The sequence below is a fragment of the Gouania willdenowi genome, chromosome 11, assembly GCF_900634775.1.
Source record: "Gouania willdenowi chromosome 11, fGouWil2.1, whole genome shotgun sequence".
NCBI classification, from domain to species: Eukaryota; Metazoa; Chordata; class Actinopteri; order Blenniiformes; family Gobiesocidae; genus Gouania; species Gouania willdenowi.
Window position 1 is genome coordinate 509,370 of NC_041054.1, and position 21,430 is coordinate 530,799.

The 21,430-nt window shown below is 40.1% G+C and overlaps 1 pseudogene; it reads left to right on the forward strand.

Moving 5' to 3' along the window:
- The window catches only part of LOC114472560 (fibrocystin-L-like), a 66,046-nt pseudogene that overhangs the window by 26,467 nt on the left and 18,149 nt on the right, over nucleotides 1–21,430 (forward strand).

The following is a 21,430-nucleotide window of genomic DNA, read 5'->3' on the forward strand; positions in this document are numbered from 1 at the left end:
GTGTGTGTGTGTGTGTGTGTTCTAGTGCCTGCAGACAGGATTTACTTTAGTTTCTCTGTCACTGAATATTTCCTTTGTGTCTCAGTCGTTGCTCTGTCACGTGTTTTTGTTCTAAAACTTTGTCCAGAACTAACCGTGTGTTTGTGGTGACTTCAGGTGGAGGTTTTCATCAACGGGATTCCCTCCAGCTGCTCTGGTAGTTGTTCCTTTGAATGGTCGGAGGATAAAACCCCCGTAGTGACTGGAGTCAGCCCGTCTGAAGGTGGGCCATCATTACAAAAACAAAAAACTACACAAATAAATGCTCTTAATATTTTATACCAATAGTTCTCAGAGTATTTTGGCTCTAGTACCTTTGTCCTATTTTGATATCCAAGTCCCCCCTTTGTCCCACTACAACATTTTGCTTATAAAACAATTTAAAAACAACTATAGATCATAATGACGTAATGAATCAGTGATAACACATTTTAAAGAATCTCTTTTTTTAAATAAATGGAAAGAAACAGTATTTAGTGACTGTGGTTCTCATCCTTTTTTAGACCTTGACTCCAACCCGTTTATTTTTTCAGTAATTAGTTTTTGATTATGTTTGAGCTCAGATGGTTTTTTTTTTATTTATTTTTTTTAGTTGACCTACATTTATATTTCACAAAGTGAAAGTATAGAAATACAGTTGTTTAAGACAGAAATGTCAGGTGACCCAAGACCCCACGGTTGAAAAACACTGATTTAGTGGATCCTGAATAGATTTATTTCTATAGTTTGTATCATTTCTGGTCATATCAAGCCTTTTAAGAATTTGAGAAACACTGACTTATACTATCAGGTTTAGTCAAATTAACAGCTAATACTGAGTTACGTGCAGAGGTGTAAAGAGGACTGATATATGAAGGAGAAGTACTGGTACTTGATTTAAATTGTACTGAAGTTAAATTAAATAGAATTAAAAAGATAAATGATTGAAGGATTTTTATTTATCATTATATGCATAAACATGTACATAACGAAATAGTGTTTCCAAGTTCCTCGTTAAGCTCTTATAGAATAAATACAGTCAGAGGAATATCATAAAATAATAAAAATACAAAAATAAAAATAAAAAACACAAACAATACAAATATATAATAATACACACACAATAGAACGTCAACACAGTAAATAAAGCCTAAAAACTCTATTATTCCCGTGTCCTATTTTCTTGTTCTATGTTGATGTTAATGTGTGCAGAGCTTTAACTGGGATTGTGTTTCCTACCTTAGGTTCTGATGGTCTTGGAACTCTCCTGACCATCACTGGGACTGGGTTTAACTGGGAGAACGCTTCCATAATGGTGGGAACTTCCAGATGTCACATTGAATCAATCACAAGTACGTGTTTTTTTTTCCTTTAACACGTTAATGTGGTTCAGTGATCAAATCTCAGCTGTGACGGTTTCTTCTATAAACTGTGTATTTCAGACGTTACTCTGGTGTGTAGAGTGAGCAGCGCTGGTGCTGGAACGTACCCAGTATGGGTCACTTTTCCTTCTTTAGGCAACGCTCGCTATCCAGACGATGACGTATTCCACTTCACGTACCAGCTCATCATCTCCTCCTTCTCCCCACTTTCAGGAAGCCTCACTGGTAAATATTGACTTTAAATGTTAAATTAATATGTTAAAGTATGAAAACTCAGCATTGGACTGGAATTAACAAAATAAAACTCATATATACTCAACAATGCTGCACCCTCCAAAATAAACAACAATGCAACAATTGATATTTAAGTCTCTAACGTAGATTAGACAGGTAATACATATTATATTTTAACAAAAAAAAATACCATTATTAGTTTGTATTGTTCTGTTTTTTGTTATCATTGTTTTGAGTTTTTTTTTTTTTTTTTAAATGTTACAATCCCTGTTTTCATCCCTTTCCTCAATGTTTTTTTTGTTTTGCAGAGGAAGTGCAAATGTAATACTTTTGTATTTTGGTCAATGACGTGACACCTAAATATTCTGTCCCACTAAATTTATTTTAGGAAAAAAAATTTTAAATGCATAAAAAGATGCCAAATATGCTCAGTTTAATTATTATTATTATTTCTTTAATGTTACTTAATTACTTATTAATCAAAGTGTCAAAATATCATGTGGCTAATCTTTAAAATGACTATAAATCTATTCAAATGTATTTTCTGCCCAATTTGAGTTGTTTTATAGTCCTGAATAAGATTACAATGTATTTTTACGTTTATTTCCATCATAATATTCATGCAAACCTTGCCCACTGATGAATATTTTATAATGACCAACTACGTTCTGATTAAAAGTGATTAGAAAGTTCTAATTATATTGTTATTTTATTTGTCAGGAGGAACCGTACTGACCCTGAAAGGCTTTGGTTTCACCCACAACTCCACAGTAACTGTAGGTGATCAGGAGTGTGTCGTTGTTCAGGCGTCAAACACTGAGCTCATGTGTCAGACTCCTGCGGTGAGTGAACAATACTGGTTTATCTGTATTTACCACGCCTACTTATGATTTATTTTTTAATAAAAATCCATGAATAAAGAGTACATTTCTCCCTACCTGCTCCTAATGACTGCATGTCTAAGCGACTGTTGTCAGTGGTTGTGTTGACGGAGGACCTGGATGCACCTTTACCTGTGCATGCAGAGCTCCTCCTCCACCTTCAGGAAGAAGTTTTAAATAAATGTGAAACACGTGAAATCAAACCCCATTGGCTTTGTTTCCAACGTCTTCAGTTGATTGTGTCGAAGGCACTTGAGATTTTAATGGAAGTGCTTCAGGTGAGATTTAAACTCACAACCTAGACAACGCTCTGCAGAATAATGTCACAGAAACACCATTCAGGATTCAGGCTGGATTTCAGGAACAAAATGTAATATAAATGAAATTCTAACTGGTAAAAGAAAATACATTTATGATGCAGTAGATATATATTCATTAAGTTATATTTTTCCAACTGGTTTTCAAAGCCAACAGTTGAATTTATAAACTAGGACCAATAAAGTGGACTTGGAAAGTTGATGTTCACAGAAAAAAACCATGAATAATTGTTCATAAATAGTTTACAATAACTTCCCTACTGTCATTACATTTCTCTGACATTCTGAGAGAAAGTCAGAGGTTTTCTACATCATTAACCTCCTCACAGAGACGGACGTTCTGCTTTGTAGCAAAATACCACAGAAGAAGAAAAAGGCTGAATGTAGTTTTTAAAAAGTGTTTCTAGTTTAGAATTTGAAGCATATGGAACGTAGATTTGTTTTTTCCCCTTCTTTTTATGGGGCACACATGGTCTAGCTGGTCAAAAGATATATTATTAAAGGTAATTCTATTTTATTTTATTTTTGTTTCTTCAAATAATTACACTTTGAGTGACATCATGCTGGTTATTTTAACACACACCTAAAAGCCTTAATTCTCTCATTTAGAACACTTATTATCCAGATGTAGCTTTGAACAACTGGAATAAAATGAAAACGTGATCCTGGATATCAAAATAAGGCATTTCATAATCCTGATAGTTTTGATCCAGATTCCATTTTTTAAACCACTGGACCCAAAGGATCCCACATTTGTGCACTGATCAAACGTTAATCACAAAGTGAATCTTACTGTGTTGAGCTTTATTACAACCAAAGGTCAGATTTAGGTTTTTGGATCTAAAGGTTTTTATTTGTTGTTCCAGGGAGTCGCTGGATCCCAGTCGGTCACAGTATGGAGCGGAAACATGAGTCAGACTGCCAGCGACTCTTTCACTTACGATGCTGCTCTCACTGCAGAAATCACCAGTTTAAATCCTCAGACCACCACCGTCTTTGGTAAGAATTATTTATTTATTTATTATTTTATTTTATATTATTGGATTAATAAGTAGTTATTTTTGCTGTATTTCATATTATTCTCCTCTTCACTAGGGAGGTGATATTTTCACTGGTGTTTATTTGTTTTTTTGTCTTTTAACAGAATTATGTTAAAAGTAATTAATGGATTCTAACCAAAGACAGACCTTAGGCCATGGAAGATATTAATTCCTGTGTCTTTATTATGTTATTTTATGTTATTGCATTAATAATTGTATTTGGCAATTGAAAATAACCGATTACATTGTTATTGTAGGAGTTCTTATTATTCTTCTTCCTCAACTCCTTTATCGTGGAACTCCTCCAAGGCTATTAATGCAGCACTAATGACATACAGTATCTCATAGGGACAATGTCAAGGATGTGCAGCTCACCTTTATTGGAGCCAAAATGTCAAGGTCAGGGTCAAGGTCGCGTCAAGTGTCAAAAACCAAAATTTTCCATATCCATTGGACCGAAGCTGTACGACCTACCAGTAAAAAGATCGCTAGGGGTCAAAGTTCATGGCGTCACAAAAAGAAAAAGAAAACCTTTTTCCCTATAACTTGGCCACTGGTACCATTGAACAACATTTCCTGTCAATGTGTGATCTTGACCTTTGCTCAAGGTCATATTTAAGCTCAATGTCAGTCTTCTGTTTTTCCTACATCATTACTTTCAAAATAATTAGTAAAAAGAACAAACTTGTGAACAAATCTAGATACATGTTGTCGTCTGTGCCACACTTTTCATTTTTCAATTTTTAATTTGCATTATTTTGTTTATATTATTCTGTCATTTATTCATTCTTTTTTTGTTGTTAATATGTATATTATATTATAAGAACATTTTATAATGTAATATTCTTACAAACACATGTCCATCCTGGTTCTTTTGTTAGTTGAGTGATATTCAGTACTTACTTACTTCCTTGTTTGTTGTGCAGGGTTGCATAATTGATAATTAATTACAATTATGGTGGAATTATAATCGTTGTTATATATTTTTTTAAACTGTTGCCATTGCAATCATAATTTAATTCTAATTAACTTCGGATAAATCACTTTTTAATTGTAATTACCATGGAAATTCTAATAAAATTGTCAATTAACAATTAAACGCAAAACAGTTCTATGTCTTATACATATGAAGTTAACAATTATTAAAATATGTTTCATATCAAGTTTTCCCACTACCTGTGAGTATCTTCACACCCATACAGGTGGTAAAGTTAGAGTTCGAATATAATATATATATATTTTAATAAGAGTAACAATACTGTGAATGTAACTGATGTTTTCTACAGAGTTTAAAGCTTTTGCTAAAATTCAACTCTTTTCCATAATTAAACTAACACGTAAACGTAAAGATGCTAAAACGACATCTTACACACACATAAAAGCACGTACAATCATCACAACATTATATGAATGAAATAGACTAAAATTCTAAATGTACTTTAGTAATTGTGAACATCATTTTAATTGACTTTCGGGGGAAAAGTAATAATTGCAGTTCATTTATTAATTGTAAAATTCTTTATGATGCATGTTGAACCCACACAGCAGTGTCTACGCAGCGTGACTTCATTTTAAATGTGAATTATTTCCTCGTGTGTAGTTATAGTAACTAAGACAAATATCTTTATTTATAGATAGAGTTACCTTAACCTTGAAGGGTTAGTTAGTGGTTGACCTTGTGACAGGCGTTAGTTACTGTATCTGTGCGTGTGAGCCACATAACGGTTGCTCTTATTGTTTTCATCTCTTCTTTTGTTCAGGACGTAGAGTTCTCTCCATTCAGGGTTCAAACCTGGGGGGGCCGAACAATGACAGCGTCGTGTTTGTTGGTGGAGAGGAGTGTGTCGCCATGGATTGGACCACGACAAACATCACCTGCCTCCTCCCTGAGCTGCAGCCTGGTCTGCACCAGGTACACGTGCAGGTCGCCAACAGTGGTTTCCCTCAGACCAGGTACACCATTTATACAGTGATATACAAATATTATCATATTAGAAATAATAAACTGATCCGTTTCAGCTCAAATGTCCTCATAGCAAATCAAATTATGAGATTAATAAGTCATGGTTATGAGGTGCAAAAGTAATTAATATGAATACAAAAGTAATTATTATGAGAGTAAAAAAAGTCATATTTATGCGGTGAAAAACATATAATTGTGAGACAAAAAAGTCATGATTATGAGGTACAAAAGTCATAAATATGTGGTACAAAAGTAATAAATACGAGGTACAAAAGATGATAAATATAAGGTACAAATATCATAAATATAAGGTGCAAAAGTCATAAATATAAGGTACAAATATAAACAAAAGGAACAAAAGTCTAAATATTAGGTACAAATATCATAAATATAAGGTACAAAAGTCATAAATATGAGGTACTCAATTCATAAATATGAGGTACAAAATGTATATGAGATTAAAAAGTCATGATTATGAGGCGCAAAAGTAATTAATAGATATACAGATGCCATTATTATGAGATACAAAAGTCATATTTATGAGGTACAAAGAGTCATATAACCATACCATACATTTCTTATTTGATAAAAAAAAATACAGAGGAGAAATAAATGATCATTTTCAAGCTGCACAAGTCAATCAAACTGATTGGATCCTGTTGATTTAAACATTGACACTATTTTTCCTGCAGTGGTGTGAACACAACCATTGAATACATCCTGGAGGTACACAGCGTCTCCCCTCTCATTGGCTCTTTACTGGGAGGAACCCAGCTCACCATCACTGGTGCTGGTTTCAGCAGCAACACGTCAGACGTCACAGTGTCCATCGGTAGGCAACACGTGGTTTAGCAATAAGAGATTACCTTATTTTATGTCTGTCTCTACAACCTCACCGGACCCGCCCACGGGGGCTGCTCCTGCCTCTGTGACCCTCACAGGTCTAAATGTTGTAAAGAATGAATGAAATAACACATTTACAAAAACATGTGTATCTTTAGCCTATTGTTTATTATTATCACCAAACTTGCTGTCATTGATGTCCATACATTAGTTCAATAATTCCTGCCTTTATAGCCTTCCCTATTGAGAATTGGCTTTATATTTAATGTAAATCTCTGAGGTTCTGTTTAGGTGGACTAGAGGTTTCTGTATTTAAAACATGATTTATTGTCACTCAGCATCATATATTTCCAAAATGTCACATCATTTGTAACCACGAAGGGTCCCACTTCAATCTGAAATAAATCCTTCAACATAATACACAGACATCGACCTGAACCATCCTAAAGTCTCCCTATACGCTCGGTGCTTCTGGGGGCCGACGCGCGACTTGCAGTGTCCCCTCGATGCCCTCGGTGGCTGTGGATGTGTTTGTCGTCCCTGGGCGGGCTACTCCCGGTGCTGCTTCTATTCCGGGTCCTTCTGCCCTGGGGTCCGGCCCCTGCTGGCTCTGGGCCCACCGGCAGGCACCTGCCGGCTGCCCGTTCGCAGCTCTGGCCGTCTGCTGGGCGTGGGCCTTGGCTCCCCTGCTGGGCTCTCGGGCAGGGGGGCTCTCTGGGCCCTCCCCTCGGGGGGCTGGGGGTGTGGGTTGGGGTCGGTGGCGGGGTGCACTGTTTCCTCAGCTCCTTGGGGCTTTCTCGGGTGTGTATGTGGAGGGCGGTGGCTCCCTCTCGGCTTGGGATCTCTCTGCTGGCCTGGCTGAATCTTCGGGCCCGGGGCGGCGCTTGTGTTTACGGTAGCGGTTCTTGCGCATACATTGGTCTACGATGCACTGGCACGCCTTGGGCTGTGGGATAAAACTTGTACTGGGCTTAACTTTAGACACATTGATCCCAAATACCTGTTTTAGGTACTACCATTCACTCCTTCCCTCTGTCCACCATTATACCTAAGCTTCACACTGGTCACCAGACTGACTTGAATACACAACACAATATGCACAATATATTCTACTACAACTTCACATCTCACTCTCACTTTTGCAACAGTGCATTGTACTACAGAGTAACTGATGTCACTCATGGTTTGACAGGAGGCACCATGTGTGAAGTGACTACAGCCTCGAAGGACCAACTACAATGTGTCATAGAGTCAATGAAGAAGACCCACAAGGTCACCATCAAGGAGCTTGACATCTGTAGGTTTTTCCTTCCTTTGTGAGAGTAATGAATTAAAGTAAAGTAAGTCCTCTCTCCAAACTATAACATTACCTTAATTTTTATTTCAGCTGATGGAGGATATGGATGGAGCCCCGCCTCCCTCACAGTGTTTGTGGGAGACTCGGTGACGTGGTATTGGGAATCACCCCAGTCCCTAAAAATGTACTTCAGCGTCTTCAGTGTTTCCAGCCCCAGTTCCATCCAGTATAACGGAGGACCGCTCTACAGCGGAGACAAAGTATCCAGAGGTAACACACACTGAATCCGTCCAACATTTAGCTCAACAAACATTCCCCTTATGATTGATGTTATGATTTAAAGATTTAGGAATTTAGGAACAATTACAATTATTGCCAATTCATTGCCGTTGAGTTCAAGGAAGTTGGTGGTTATCCATGATTTTAGTCCAAAGATGCAGTTTGTTAGGGTGGAGGCTGTGCCAGGGGTGATGGTTTTTGTAGAAAGGTAGAGTTGAGGGTCATCGGCATAACGATGAAATTTGAATCCATTGCAGCGAATTATGTTTCGAAGGGGTAGGATGTAAAGAATAAAGGGGAGGGGACCAAGTACCCAAAATGACTTCTATCCTCAGGGTTTGTGTTCTTCAACTGTCCGTGATTTACTTTCTAACTTTATACACCAGAGAGTCAGCTGCGCACTTTTTAATGGAGAGTAAAGGCCCCTTAGGAGAGCTCTGGTTCTCTGCTTCATTGTCGACTACCAAACCACAGAGTTGGATCTGTTGCCCCCTGCGGTCATAGATTATTTTTCAGGTCACAATTCTTATTATCTTCTTTCTGTAAACAAAAGAGGTTTACATCGACATCTTTAACTTTTCCTGATTATTTAGAGCAACTAAAAGCAGCACAAATTGTTATTTTGACTGAAAAAGCTGCTAAATGATCTAAAAATCAGGCTGAATGATTCACTCCAATTAAAAACAATTGGATGTTTACAGACAGTGGAGATGTGTGACATCATCAATCACGTGATTTCAAGATGGAGGAACACACACTCTAAAACTGTAAAGTAGTCCCATTTTTAAAAGTTAATCAAAAATAATGTGGTGAAAAATAATGTGTTGGTTAGACGTAGATCTACTAAGGACATTTTAAAGCTTTTAAGCCCCATTTGTTAAAACAGTGGAGGATCCCTTTAAGGTTCCAATGTTTCACCTTATTCGAATGTTCCTCTGGACAATAGATGAAATTGCTTCAAGCAAAGACTTAAATAATCATAATAAATCTATTTCACTTGTTTTCTCATTCCCTCAGGGTATTACAGCTACCAGTTCACTGTGCCTGGTGTGTATTACTACTCCGGTGGTGTAATAAATTGGAATGACAAGGTTCAGGGAGTCGTGAAGGTCGAGAGTCGTGAGGAGGAGGACAGCGAGGTTTCTGTCAGCATCAGCAGCTTCAAAGCCACAATAAAGCCTGAAGGTAAATGATCTAAAAAGTTTTATATTAGGACTAAAAGTCCTGGGATTTTCCAGACACCCTCTCAGAACCTGGCAATGACTCAAAAGACCCTCAGCCCACACCGACAATCAGCATCCTTTCATTTGCAAATGTGACCATTGCTGGAGGAATCAGCAGGGGGGGAGATGAGAGACTGACTCACACAGAGAGTTTCAACATGGGGGTGGAAAGAAATTTTTCACACCTTACAAGCCTTTTCACACTCTCGCTATGGTTCACTACTTCTGAATTAGGTCAAAAGGGATAAGGTCACCTTAGCTGACTGTAAACAGTGAGTCTGACAGAGATTTAGATCATTTTCCCATTAAAGCATTGATTCTTTTGAAAAAAATGACAGAAACGTGGTATTGGTCTCCAAGATAGAAATGCTGAGTTAGCTGCTAAAGCTAATGCTGCACACGAGCTAAAAAATCAGATTTTTCCTGGTTTTTCAACAAACAAAAATGAAATCTCAGTTGTTCTTTTGTGTATTTCTCATGTCACACACTCCTCATAATAAATCTAAGCAAGAACTGAAAAAAGTGGCTGCCCCTCCTGTGGTGCCTTGTTCACGTAACAAAAGCGTCTGTTTGCAGTTTAGGAGAAGATGTTAGGTAAAAGCCTTCAGCTCAAGTGACCATTCTGTGGGCTCCATATGTATAAATATAAAATGACCCATCAATGGTGCTTCTAGTCTTAAAACAACTAAAGAATGTGTTTTTTCCTGATCTGCAGGATCACATCTTGTCTTCCCATCAGCGTCTCAGTGTGTTGCTTCGTCTCTTTGTCAACCCACCAACCAAACCTTGAATGGGGTTTACTTCAGGGCCATGGCCTGTGCCACGCCCACAGTCCACCGTATCTCACCCAACCACAGCTCGTACCACCAGCTCATCCACCTCCAGGGCAGCGGCTTCAGCGACGTCCTCTGCGCCAATGAGGTGATGGTGGGCGACCAGCCGTGTCAGGTGACCAACAGCTCCCAGTCTGACATCATTTGCCAGCTCAGCCCGGACTCCCTCCTCCCCGTGGGCGTCGCCCTCCCTGTGTCCCTGAGGGTCAACAATGTGGGCGACGGCATCATGGCCGTGCAGGGGGAGCTACAACGACGTTTTGTGGTTCTGCCAGTGGTGGACTCGGTGTCTCCGTCCGTGGGTAGCCCCACAGGCCAGACGAGGCTCCTCATCCAAGGATCAGGATTCTCTGAAGGACAAGTGACCATCGGCAACACACTGTGCCACATGCTGTCTGTTAACTACACCTCCATTGTATGTGACACCGCCCCCTCGTATTCACAAACCGCCAAGGTGGTCTTCAGCCAAGGCTCGATCCGGAGCTCCTGCCACTCAGATTGTTCCTTCACCTTCTCTGACTCTGTCACTCCCACAGTGGACGGAGTCTCCCCCAACAGCATAAACTCTCCCACCTCTGTAACCATCTCCGGCTCTGGGTTTGGAAGTCACGTGGACGATGTTGCTGTGTTTGCAGGAAGCTTTGAGTTGGAGGTGACCGATGTGACCGATCAGAACATCACGGCTACGGCTAGCGCGCTGCCAGCTGGCCAGCACCTCATCAGCGTGATTGTGAGAAGTAAAGGTCTTGCCTCTGGTGGTGTGGTCTCCCTCCTCAGTGAAGCTCAGGCTGTACTCAGCCCCCATGTCGGCAGCATGGCGGGAGGAACGCCGCTCATCATCACAGGGAACGGTTTTTCTGCAGGGAACACCAGCATCACCCTTGGTGGGAAAGACTGTGAGATCCAGGAAGTGACGCCGGGCCACGTGCACTGCCTCACGCCTCCTAACGAAGAGGGCCCGGTCTACGTTGAGATCAGAGTGTTTTCCATCATGTATCCTCTGCTCAGCTTCAACTACTCTGCAGATCACACACCTGTGGTCAGCACCATCAGCCCCGACACCGGTGAGTACACTTCCATACGGCCCCAATGCTGTTATGATCCACTACGCTGTGATTATGATACACTACGCTGTGATTATGATCCACTACACTGTGATTATGATCCACTACACTGTGATTATGATCCACTATGCTGTGATTATGATCCACTACGCTGTGATTATGATCCACTACGCTGTGATTATGATCCACTACACTGTGATTATGATCCACTACACTGTGATTATGATCCACTACACTGTGATTATGATCCACTATGCTGTGATTATGATCCACTACGCTGTGATTATGATCCACTACGCTGTGATTATGATCCACTACGCTGTGATTATGATCCACTACACTGTGATTATGATCCACTACACTGGTTGAAACACAGCATAGGGGATTTTCTGTTGTTTTGTTCCTAATGTTTGCACACTTGGACACAACTGGGTGTGCATGGGTTGTTTAAACTCTCTTTTTAATCTGCATAACCCAGAAACGCATACATTGTATTGGATATTGTCAGTTACTTACATATTTAGTATTTTATGTATACGTAAAAGTACAAACTGGGGCACAATAATGTTGAAATTACATGAAGTCTGTGGCCCACTTGAGATCAAGCTGCTCAGTATTTGGCCTTGAACTAGAATGAGTTTGACACCCCCTGATTTCCATTATTATTATACTGATTATAATTTTTAAACTAGAAATAAACATTACAAAACGCAGATGTTTCACCTCTCATCCAAGAGGCTTCTTCACTTCTAAAACTGACTATGAGGGAGTCCATTATTTTATTACCCTGATTTAATTTATTGTGTGGCTCATTAGCATTCTGACTTCCTGTGTGTGTTTCTCTGCAGGTCCGAGTGGATCCACAATCACTCTCACAGGCTCAGGGTTCGGTAACGACTCTCAGCTCATCTCAGTCACCGTGAACAACGTCCCCTGCAACGTGTCCACGCTCTCCGACTCCCAGCTCCAGTGCACCGCCGGAAACAACCCGGGGGTAAGCTACCCAGTGGTGCTGCACCATCGGGTCAAAGGTCACGCCCAGTCTAGCGTCTCGTTCATGTACGAGCTGATGATCAGCGGCGTTCAGCCACCGCAGGGTGAGCCGTCTTTATTCATGGTTCAATGCTGCACATTCTGCTGATTTGTTTAACTCTCCTATTATCCTCTAATATTACTAACACATTTTACCCTTTGGGTCAATCTGAGCCCAGGGATATTTGCCTCCATAAAATGATTTAAAAAATCATTGTTGACCAAGTTTTTGTTTCAGGCACTTTTGTTTATTTGTTTAACACATAAATAACCTCTTAATATTGAAACATTGACCTGTTCTATAGCGCCACCATCAGGCCAAACCTTTTACATTTATTTTATCTTGAATAATTTCTTTCCAAATCTTCTCAAATTAACTGACAACATTAATGACCACTAGAGTATGAACCTTATTGGTTGTTGTGATGATGTGACCGTTACTGCAGCGCCACCATCAGGTCTCATAGAAAATATTATTATTTACATATTTTTATTTCCTTTTTGTATACATATATATATGGAGTTATTCACTATAAAGTTTCAGACACGTTCTCCTCTATGTCACTTTCACTGTGAAAGAGCTGTTCTAAAACTTACAAAAACAGGTGCAGACCCTAGATGTATTCAGCACGTTAAAGAAAATATCATCATGATAATTTATGTTTAATCAATTGTAAATTAGGAATTTTGTGAAATATGAAGCAAACAAAAAAACAAGAGTTAACTATTATTTTTTGAGTGATTAACATTGAATTGTGTCACATTGACACCAAGGATAATAGCAGGGTTAAATTTACTGCTGGTTCCAAAGCTGGATTTGTACATTCTGAGTTGATCGACATCATCAATGTTCTTTTTTTTTAATCTTCAGGTAGTTTTGGAGGTGGAGCTCACCTGGCTGTGGGCGGCTCCGGGTTCGACCCGCTTCACTCCGTTGTTCAGATCTGTGGATACGACTGTGAAGTAGACCGAGACAGATCCACATCCAGCACGTTGTACTGTGAGTCTCCTCCTTACAACGGTGAGTCACAGCAGATCCTGATCCTAAAAACATGTTTAGTTTGACCAGCTTGAGTGCTTACATAACAAAACTATTATTCTGATGTGTGGTCACAGTTTGTAGGATATTAGGAAAGATCATAGGATATTACAAATATACAAATAATACAAGATACAAGCAATGTTTATTAGATGTGGCGAAAGAAAAATTCCATTCTGTGATTTATTGCAATATTTTACAGTGTGATTATTGTATAGATCCAAAAATGTCCAAATCGATTTTTTTAATCATGTTTTTAACAAAAAAAAAAGCATTTAATTGTGCTAACATTAGCATAGCACGTAAACGTCCGGTCACTAGGTGTCAGTGAACGCACCATCAAACCCGTTTACATGCAATGCTAATGTTAGCGCAATTAAACTTTTTTTGTCCAAATACATGATTAAAAAAATCTATTTGGAGGACATATATCACCAAATTGTTTTTTCTCCTTAATAAACATTCCACTTGTTTTTGATATGTGTACTTGTTTTACAGTTAGTTACCATTTACTTGTTCTCCCAAGTAAAAAAAATGAAATAGAATGTATTTATTACCATTTTGTACATGTAAATGTGAATTTATCAGTATTGATATCGTGATGTATATTGTATTGTTTAGTATCATGATATATCGTGTTGTGACATGCAAATCGTGAATTGTATCGTATCGTTTTCTGCTGAGACTGTATCATATTGGAATGTTGGCCCTGATGAAACATTTTGTTGAACAGGAATGTCTCACAAAGCCGTAGCTGTCATTTCTATTGTCATCACTTGTCATCACGTCTTAGCGTTTGTCTCTGCGCGTGTTTACGTCTCGTCTCGTCTCTCAGGCACACAGTCAGAGGTGATGTGTGACGTCACGGTGGCCAACCCGCGGTTCCACACCTCTCTGTCGGACGCCTACACCTACAGGTCTGAGCTGACCCCGGTGATCACAGAGGTTCATCCACGACGAGGAGGCACCGCTGGAGGCACAAAGCTCATCATCAGCGGCTCCGGTTTCAGGTGCAGAAGAAGAAGAAGACGCTGCTCTGTCCTGATTGGACAAAGAGACATGTCCTGATCTATGAGCACAGATCTAGCAACGTGTCGCTTTACACTGAACTGTCACTTTGGGCCTCGAGCAGAAATAGAAACACTGTATTCACTGATTTTTGTTGTTCTTTCCATTACTACGACCAAAACTTATGTGGCCTTTCCTGGTCTTTCCTTCTCTCTCTGTGTCTTGTCTTTGTTTGTCTGAACTTGTCTTACCAGGCCTTTTTCTTTCTCATCTCACCTTGTCTTGTCTTTCCTTGTCTTGTCTCCTCTAGTCTTACATCGCCTTGTTTCTCCTTGTCTTCTCTTGTCTTGTTTTGTCCTTTTTTGTCCTGTCTTATGATGTAATAACCCTGGATCATTCTTGATGTTATGATTTAATATAATCACAGTAGAATCATAACTTGATTCTCCATAAAAACCCATTTATTCCATTCTGCACATGTTTCATTGTGAATAATATTTACAGGTTTTCATGTAGACTTTCCTCACGTTTCAGCACCAGCGTGAATGAAACCAGCGTTACCATCGCAGGGTCTGTGTGTGACGTCCAGTCCACGAACCTCACACACATTGTGTGTGTGACCAACGCTCAGCGACACTCCCAGGAAACCACAGTCAGAGTCAGCATCGCAGATCAAGGCATCGCCGCCATGGTAACGGATGAACCTTTGAATATTATTTCATTAATAAAGTTTCTACAGCTCAAAACAACAGTAGTGAGTGAGAAGTTAAATGTTTTTATTTGCACTTTTTGGTTTTTATTAATTATTATTACTAAAAAAGTACTAAAAATAAAGGAATTCACCAAATCTTTACAGATTAATTTTCTATTGTTGTTCTACTGCAGGGGTGTCAAACTCATTTTAGTTCAGGGGCCAAATATGGAGCAGTTTGATCTTAATTGAGTCGTAGATTATAAGTGGGGGAAAAAGAACAGTTTTAACATCATTGTGCCCTAGTTTTTAAAATCAGTTCAATTCACTTAAAAATTACCGATTTTCTTACAAATGTTTGTATTATTTAGAGGAACTTTGTGGAATGTTTGTGAGAAATTGCAAGATTTCTTTTTCACAATTTGCCATTAAAAATGACTGCATTCATGTGATATGAACAAAGTAAAAATACAAGCCCCTAGAAATATTGTGGATTTGATGAATTTGAGATATCTGGACAACTGGATTATTTGGTAATTTACACAATAATTCATGTTTTCTGTCATTCTTACTTTCTCCTGCGGGCTGGATTTGGTCCCCGGGCCTTAAGTTTGACACACGTGTTCTACTACAATCTTTATGATGTAAAACTGAAGCTGCAACATCTTTTAAATGAATATAAATGTGAGAATGTGAACATTTTAATGGATGTAGGAGGCCTTAGTGATGTTTGTCTCTTCCTTCCAGGATAACGCAGACTTCTTCTACATCGACGTGTGGTCGTCCAGGTACACGTGGGGGGGGCTCTCCCCCCCAGAGAAGGGCACGTTTGCTGTCATCACTGCAGGACAGACCATCCTGTTGGACACCAGCACTCCTGTGCTGAAAATGCTCCTCATTCAAGGTCCTTCAACACTTTGTGATCAGACGTGTTTCTGTTGAATATGGCTTATTTTACGTCATTTCACAAATGTCTAAAAAATTCTGAATTTTTTACCAATTGTTTTGTGACTATTCAATAGTCAATTTTTGTACGTTGGAGCTGTATTACTTTACCAAATTTGGTGAATTTTGAGGGATTGGAAGCTGAAAATGGTAAAAAAATAAAAACGAGTGAAAAATCACTAAATTGGCCATTTCTCAAAAAGTATTCAACCAATTATTCTAAAAATGTATAATGTGCCTATTGAATTATTAGGAACAATGGGTTAAACTTTTGAGACTGAAGTGCGTGGGAATGTCCTGAAAATGTGTTGAAATGACATAGAATGACCCATACATGATCCCTTTCCTTCTCCTCAGGAGGAACGCTGGTGTTTGATGAGCAGGACATAGAGCTGCAGGCTGAGAACATCCTGATCACTGATGGCGGGCGGCTCCAGGTCGGCCAGGAAGGCGCTCGTTCAGCACAAAGCCATCATCACACTGCACGGACCACCTGCGTTCCCTGAGCTCCCCGTGTACGGGACCAAGACGCTGGCTGTCAGAGAGGGCGTGCTGGACCTGCACGGTACCACCAAGCAACTCACTTTAACAACCTCACTTTAACAAACTCACTTTAACATCCTCACTTTAACATCCTCACTTTAACAACCTCACTTTAACAAACTCACTTTAACAAACTCACTTTAACAACCTCACTTTAACAACCTCACTTTAACAAACTCACTTTAACATCCTCACTTTAACATCCTCACTTTAACAACCTCACTTTAACAAACTCACTTTAACAAACTCACTTTAACAAACTCACTTTAACAAACTCACTTTAACAACCTCACTTTAACAAACTCACTTTAACAAACTCACTTTAACAAACTCACTTTGACATCCTCACTTTAACATCCTCACTTTAACAAACTCACTTTGTACAAATGTTTTCCTGAAACTCAAGCTGGAAATTTCCCAGAGTCTAATTAAATTTCTCTCTGTTGGTTTAACGTTTAAGCCGAGGCAGTAATTTAGTCCTCAGGTTTCCTCAAGTCATTGTTTGACCTTTTTCTGCAGGAATTCCCATCCCTGTCACCTGGACACGCCTAGCCCAGACGGCTAACAGTGGCACCAACACCCTGACGCTGAAGCAGGCGGTGACCTGGAACGTCGGGGACGAAATAGTCATTGCTTCTACAGGCACCAGGTACTGAGAGGTCTACAGTTAGTCGTACAGTAGAAGTTCTTACTCTACACCACCTGTGTCAAACTCAAGGTCCAGGGGCCAAATTGGGCCCTTCAGAGCCTCCAATTCGGCCCACAGGAAAAAGAGAAAATTATATTATATTTTTATTATTTGCATTGTCGGAATGTCATTGCTAATTAAATATTTTCATATATTTTTAATTGATTTATTTTTTTTTTAATTTATTATATTTTTATATTATTTCAGTGCTTTAATAGTGAGGTCAGTATACTTTCATATAGCCATACATTTAATTACAGTAATAATTGGCACAATCATTTATTTTAGTTTCGGCTAAGAATTGTCATTTCGGTGTATCCCTACTATTTATACTTGGCTTTTGGGACATATTGTCATGGTTGCTTTGTCTCGTGCTTATTGAGTAACTTACTGTTGTGTTTTTATATCAGAACCAATTGTTGTTTTGACTTCAGATGCAAATTAGCAGTTAGTTACCTGTTTTAAAATGCTAAAGATTCTGCATTGACACTGTCAAATAAACATTAAACTAAGCTAAACTCCAGGTAAACATGAAGTCTGATCCTACGCTGCTGTTATTCTTCTGTTCTCTGTGAATGAATCTATCCTCATTCTTTCCGTTCCAGACACAGTCAGAAAGAAAACGAGGTGAGGAGGATTTCCTCGGTGTCTGTCGATGGGAGGACCCTGACCCTGACTGAGCCGCTGACCTATTCCCACCTCGGGGTGTCCGTCACCCTGCCTGACGGAACCGTCTTTGAAGTCAGCGGTGAGGTCGGCCTCCTCACCAGGAACATCGTGGTGCGAGGATCGCAGAACCAGGAGTGGAACGACGTGATCAAAGCGTGTCCTGCAGGTTTCAACACAGGTAGTGTGGACGCAGACGAGTTTCAGCGCGACTACAGGAGGAACCCTTTTAGAAACGCTCTTTTTCCTGTGGTTGTTTAGGAGAGTTTGCCACTCAGACCTGTTTCCAGGGTCGGTTTGGAGAAGAGATCGGTAGTGATCAGTTCGGAGGCTGCATCATGTTCCACGCTCCCAGGCCCAACGAGAACCTGGCAATGGGCAGACTGGAATACGTCGAGGTTACAGTTTTTTTTTCCCACTGAAACACTTTGGTATACCAGGGTTCTCACCAGGAATAGGGGGATGGCGTGATGCGTGAGTTTAGGGGATCAAAATCACAACGTAGTGGATCAAAATCACAGCATCGGGGGCCCCTACCCTCAACAGCGCTGGCGGGAAACCTGTATACCCCCTGTCTGGTGTTCATCTGATGAACTGGCTTTCTCCTCTTCCTGTTGCAGATTTTCCACGCAGGCCAGGCCTTCAGACTGGGACGCTACCCCATTCACTGGCATTTGATGGGAGACATCAATCACAAGTCGTACGTGAGGGGCTGCGCCATCCATCAGACCTTTAACCGAGCCGTGACCATCCACAACACCCACCGGCTGCTGGTGGAGCACAACGTCATCTACAACATCATGGGTGGGGCCTTCTTCATTGAGGACGGCATCGAGACGGAGAACGTGCTGCAGTACAACCTGGCTGTGTTTGTGCGACAGAGCACCAGCCTGCTGAACGACGACGTCACCCCCGCCGCCTACTGGGTCACCAACCCCAACAACATCATCTGCCACAATGCCGCAGCCGGAGGCACGCACTTTGGTTTCTGGTACCGCATGCACGAGCACCCTGACGGCCCATCCTACGACCCGTATATCTGTCAGAAGAAAGTCCCTCTCGGGGAGTTCTACAACAACACGGTGCACTCTCAGGGCTGGTTTGGACTCTGGATCTTCCAAGACTTTTTCCCGATGGAAAACGGTGCCTGCAACTCCAGAACCCCGGTGCCCGCGGTGTTCGACTCTCTCACCGCCTGGCACTGCGAGAAAGGTGCCGAGTGGGTCAACGTGGGCGCCGTGCAGCTCAAGAACGCCCTCATGGTCAACAACGAGAAAGCCGGCATCGAAGGCAAACGCATCTTCCAGAGCTTTGTGAGCGGCTTCGGAGAGGACGGGGGGGCGATGGTGTCTGACAGCATCATCGTGGGCCACGTGGACGGACTGGGAACCAGCCACCACACGCGCAGAGGCATCATCCTGCCTTTTGACGATGGCATGAGCGTTCTGAACACCACGTTCATTCACTTTAACCACAGCTCCTGCGCGGCCATCGGAGTCACCGGCATTGACGGTACCTGTGTGGACCGCTGCGGAGGCTGGGCTTCCAGGTTCAGTGGCATCCGGTTCCTGAACTCTCCAAACAAGGCCGGATTCAGGTGGGAGCACGAGGTGCAGCTGCAGGACTTGGACGGCTCGCTCACAGGTGCTTAACTTTATTTCACTGGTTCTGTCTGGGTTAGGAAGTGATCCAAATATCAAGTAATGTAGGAAGTGGATCCATGTAGAACAAGGTTTGTTTTGTTTCTGAAAAGTGACATCATTAAGTAAGGAATGAGTATCTAGAACATTTCATATCACAAACATAAACTTAATGGCCGTCATTTATCAACCGTTCGGACGTTCAGATTTGAGCGTACGACGTGCTTTCGACTGTATTCACGCACGCTTTGGTATTTAACAATTCTGATATTTATTGCCTAAAACGTGCGAACAACGGAGGCCAATAAACGTCATATTTTTGTGTGTGTCTCCAGGATCTCTACTGTGTAGTTGTTCTCAGTGCACACAGGGGGGCAGACTTCACCTGCTCAGTAGCTGATCCTCTTCCGCAGAGTGTTTAAATACGCTCCTTTAAGTCCAGTTTTCATACTTTAAAAAACATGTCTTTGTTTTGCTCCACCTCAGTTGTGAGAATGCAGATTTTCATCTTGGAAAAGTGTCTTTTCTTGTTTGTCCTCAGTGGGCGGGGCCTCCGAAACAGGAAGGCATAACATGCTAATGATGATCGAATTCAGCCGCTGCATTTATCAACACCTGATCATTTGTACGCTGAGACTGGTCGGATACCAATGTTTCATTAATCACACGTATGACACAATGTGACCTCACATTTATGACATTTAATGTATTTCTTATTATATTTTAGTTTTTGTTCCATTTTATTTTCTATAAGACTTTTAGTATATTGTATGATGTTTGGTATGTTTTTAAATGCCTTTTATTTTTTTCAATTATCATATTTTAGTGTTTGTTATAATTAATAATTGTATAATGGTTATTTTTATTTAGTTTGCACATATTAGTCTAACTACTCTTATATTTATGTTTATACTTCTTTTTTTATTTATTTTTCTTTATTCTAGTTGATTGTTATTATTTAATGTTACACTATCTGAGAGAGCACAGGTCACCAAAACAAATTCCTCGTGTGTATTCATACACTCTTGGTCAATAAAGTTGATTCTGATTCTGATTCTGATTAATCATATTTTTAAATGCCCTTTATATTTTATTATTATTATTTTTTCGCTAGTTGTATTTCATTTTTTTTTGTTTTTAAATGCTTTTTATAATTTTTTTCTTGACTTGTGTCCGTTATGCTAACAAATGCTATCCAGCTCCCTTTAATGATGTGGATTATTGGGATTGTAGTTTCATGTAACACATTAGTGTCCATGTCTTAACATTTAAGATAAATAGTAAAAAAAGAAATAAATCCTGAATTTAAACAAACCAAGTAAGAATATAAATATGATTTCTGTGTTTTATAAAGTTTGTTTTTCTGCTGTTCTAAAGGAATTTCCGGGGGCACAGTGGTACCCATGAGTTCTTTACTGGACCCGACCCACTGTGCTGAGGGGGGAGAGTGGAGCGTTGGTTTCCCTGGAGCCGTGTGCGATGAAACAGTCGCATTCCATCGTTTGTCCTTCAACAACCCGTCACCGAGTTCACTAAAGGCTAAAGACGTTATACTGACCAACTCACATGGTAAGAAATACACACTAACAATGTTTACCCATTAATCAAATACTGCAGATGTGTTTTAATGAAATAAATATACTGATTAAAATCATTTGCTATTCTTTACCACATATGAACTCCAACAACTGTATTCTAAACTAGAGGTTCTGAACTGGTCTCACTTTGGGACCCGCGTTTGTTCTAAACATTCACTTTCTCAAAAGTAAATCTGGTTCAAATAAAATGCAGTATAAAAATATCT